Source organism: Cibotium barometz, chromosome 37 (assembly GCF_041138505.1).
Source record: "Cibotium barometz isolate CiBa-2024 chromosome 37, ASM4113850v1, whole genome shotgun sequence".
Taxonomy (NCBI): domain Eukaryota; kingdom Viridiplantae; phylum Streptophyta; class Polypodiopsida; order Cyatheales; family Cibotiaceae; genus Cibotium; species Cibotium barometz.
Genome location: NC_141082.1, coordinates 15,290,026 through 15,294,485, shown reverse-complemented (window position 1 = coordinate 15,294,485; position 4,460 = coordinate 15,290,026).

Here is a 4,460-nt window from a genome sequence, read left to right as displayed (position 1 = left end):
GCTTGTTAGCCTCCTCAACTAACCATGATGGAATATGAACCAAGACGCTCCTAATGTAATCCTAGGCTTGTAGAACAGATCTCAACAAGGGTGAAGAAGGTGGTCGGTGCTCTGCATCCGAGATGTGGATTTTAAATCCAATCACCTCCCCTAATCGGAGTACACCTCATAATCTGCTTATAGAAGAAAGTCCTTCCAAGGCTCAATGCCAGGAAGAAATCCTCTGACAACTAGCTTATAAATTAAAGCCTTACAGTGCACCTTCAGGTCAATGATTTTTAATCCTCCCTCTTGCTTAGGCATAATAATAGTATCCCAAGCCACTCCTGCCTTGGTGTGTACATCAGCAAAAGTTGGTTAGCTACAAGACTCTAGAGACCAAATCAAGCTTCCTACTACTCCTCCAATGTTGAAGTTTGCTTTTAATGCTCATGAGCATAGGAGCGCATTGTTGTGTACACTACATGTCAATGCCAACCTGACACAGCCAAGGTATCTCCCAGTACATCCTCTCTCAATCCAAGTAAACCCCATATCCAAACCCCAATCTATTTGCAAAGAGTCACTAATCCAAAATCCTATTGATTTATGCCAATTGATGGTGGCTGCCTACTGCCAAACAAAACATCTCCAAGGCATTGTGGAAAGCATAGAGGTGTGAGGCCTCCAAAAACATAACAATATCATCTGCTAACTCTCAGTCTAGTAACTCTTCCTCTATGCGAAGAGACAACCTAGGGGCCCAAAACCCCTAGGGTAGCTCTAAGAAACTTGCTCTAATAGCCTCTATTACTATAAGGTAAAGTAGTGGAACTAAGGGGCATCCTTGCAACCTCAAGGAACAGGGTTTTTTAAAGTACTCACCATGCCCCCTGTAGGCTAAAACTCTACTATGGGCCTCCCTATACATGCAAGACACCCCTGTGATCCACTCATGGGAGAAACCCATCTATGACTCCGTGCCTTCCAAGTCCCAATCCACTCTATCATAAGCTTTTGCAACAAAAAGAATGGCAAGGGATTGTTGAATAGATTTACCCCACTCATCATCAACTTCCTAGAATGAAAAGATATTATAAAAACACTCCTTCCTTGGAGGAAACCATTATGTGTATCATGAATAACTCTCTAAAGAACGGGCTGAAGCCTCATACTCACTAGATCAACAAGATTTTGGAAGCTAATCCAAGCAAAGTAATGGGCCTACACTATCTAATATTGGTCTTGTCCCCACCTTTTGGAACAAGGTGGTGGCTATGATGCTCTGTGAGAAAAGGGAGCATCGTACCAATACACCACATCTCCTATAAAGAGCAATAATAACATTATCAACAATGTAATTCCAGCAATATTCTAAGTCATAGAAGTATAAATCGAATTGCGAGAAGCATAATCTAGTTTGATGCACTCAACTAAGGGCAATGCATCAGGTCCAACAACATAAGATGGTAATGTAGGTAATGTAGACGTCTTTTTTTCTTTTTAAAAAACTTTTATGGACCTACACACAAACAGATAAGAAGACATAAAAAATCTTTTATGGACCTACACACAAACAGATAAGAAGACATAACAGAAACTTTAAGGAACATACATGGCCCTTTCCAAACCTTCAAATTCTTGCCACATGGTAGCTTTGTGAAACTCTTCCTTAAGATAATATAGAGAAGAGAAGGGGGCTTTGGGTTGGCAGAGTGGAAGCTTTAGACTTTCCAGGGGTGCTTTTTGGTCTTTTCGGGAGTGCTTTTTGGACTTCTTTTTTTTTTTGGGGGGGGGTTGAGAAATGTTTTCCCTTTCTTTGTTGGGAAGAACAGGGCAAGGTGGTCAGCAGAAAAACGTTGATTTGTGCCATGAAGTAGATCTCCAAAATGTAGGTGCCACCAAGGGAGTAGAGGAGAAAAAACATAGGCTGAAAACTGTTCTTGCTGATATGTGGAAGCACAACCAAAACCAAAATGCCATAATACAAATAAAGTTTAAAATAATATGAGACCCATGTCACCTCTTTTGAGGGATACTTGATTTCATATGATTGGATCCTACATAGCTTATACATGGCTTTAGGTTTGTTATGCATTTTATATATGACTTTGTTTTGCCCAACTCTAAGCCTCTAGATGCTACGTGGTAACTCCACTTCCCATTTCAAACATCATCCTAAGCATCGCTTGTCGCACCTTTGACAAAGTCTTGTTTCGTTTGTGGTAAGGAGGAGGAGGTTTGGGTAGAATTTGAATTTGGCACGGGTTGCCCACTAGTTTTTATGATAGCCAACTCCCTATGCCACTTCACATACACTTGGCACTGCTTACACAATGACTGTGCACTTACTTAAAACTAAGAATTTTATCCATTGCACAAGTAAACTTCCCACACACACCATGGATGACAGAGCCATATCCACATCATCACCCCTATGTAGGGAGCCATATGGATCTCCCATATCCCTTCAAATATCCCTCACCATTCACGATGATTCCCTAAAATGCTCTACATCATATGAGGATGCCTCCTTCATGCCAAGTCAAACCCTTCCCCTCTGCAACATCTTTAGGGTCGCCTACCCATCGGCAAAATGTCGTGCCATGTTCCATTTACCCAAAGGTGCCCCTTACCTCGACAAGGTTGGCTTCACAACCTTTTGTAACTAATCCCCATGGGGCCCGGATCTCTCTCTTACCATGCCACTACATTTAGTCCTATCAAAGGAGGTTCAAATGCTGGTGAATGGTAGACTTCATCAGATCTCACTCACTCACTGAAGATCCCGCACAAAGAGCCCTACACCTCTTGGCCCACGCATCCAAATTCCATACTACAAGGGAGCCATGATTGCACCCGATCACCAATAATGGCCTCAATTCCAATGCGGCTAAATTTGATGACATCATAGTCCCGTAATGGGTGCCACACTGACCCGTGTGCTTACCTTGCTCACTCACTAGAAGGCCCAAGACTACCATAACAAGGTATCCCTCACCATCCTAGCCAAGCTACTTTCTGGCCACAACCGACAAATTGGGCCAAAGACTTTGGCAATAAGCTCTAAAGCTCTTGCAAGAACCCGACAGGCAATAAGTCCATATGCTCATAAAGATCCTATGCCATGCCATTGACAAAGGGCTTTCACCCCTTGCGCCTTGCCTAGCTCGTTCCTGGCTTATGGTGTAGCGACTCATCACAGTGACACCCCCAAGCCCCTATTACCTCTTCCAAAGAAACACAAATGGGAGGCATCCCACAACCCACCATTCGTTGCTTCCCCAGGGCCAACCATGTAGGAACATTCAGTCACCCACATGCTATTGGATCCATGCAACCTAAACCTCCCACTGCCACCATTCCATTAACCAATCCACTCAAGAGGAAGCTCCTTGTTTAGGGAAGTCGAAGCTTCACAATAAGAATTGTCTTCACCAAGGAGTACAACCCGTTTAGAGCATGAAAGCACATCGAACGTGGGAATAGAAACCTTAAGGTGTGTCAAACCCTCAAGCTCTACAAATCCAATGTTTGGACCTTCCTCTCCTCACACCTTCTCTCTCTCTCTCTCTCTCTCTCTCTCTCTCTCTCTCTCTCTCTCTCTCTCTCTCTCTCTCTCTCATCACACTCTCATCACACTCAATCACACTCCACACCTAGTTAATCACAAGCAAGGTATCAAGCAAGCTTACCTTAGGCACACACACACCTAGTTAATCACAAGCAAGGTATCAAGCAAGCTTACCTTAGGCACACACACACACACACTCAAGAGCTCACACATACAAGCAAGAAACTTAACAAGACTCCATAGCTAATGATAACATAAACATGAAAGTATGTAAGAATTAAGAAGAGATTAAGACAAGCAAGAATGAAGAAGCTCCCAAGCTTGAGCTCAATTGTAGATTGTATTAGCAAAAAGTGTCTTTACACACTCCCACAAAGAGATTAAGACAAGCAAGAATAAAAGGCCTCCCAAGCTTGAGCTCAGTTGTAGATTGTACTAGCAAAAAGTATCTTTACACACTCCCACAAGTCACTTATATGCAATTGGACTTTGCTCGACTACCCACACCTATGGCGTGCCCAAAACATGTTCTCATTACAAACTCAAACCTTATATGGGTCAGCTTTTGTTACACTGGTAGGCCTTTGGCCATGTACAGTGTGAAAAATGTAGGCTAGGGAGGGGATTATAAAGAGTGTACAAAAAGGAGTAACAAACCCCCATGTGCCTAGGCTAGCTTCCATCCTTGGAGGTAGTTATTGGAAGACCATTGAAGTTGAAAAATTAAAACGTAGGAGTGGATTGACTGAACAGGGCTGGAAAATCTAGGACATCCTTGGTTGGAAAAATTCAATCAAAAAACACTCTTTGAAGGTCCATAGATGGTGTGCTAGAAGGCACCAAACGCGCTCATAGTAGCCATAGATTTGTCAGTGGGTCGAGCCAATGGGCGAAGTCAAATGCCAAC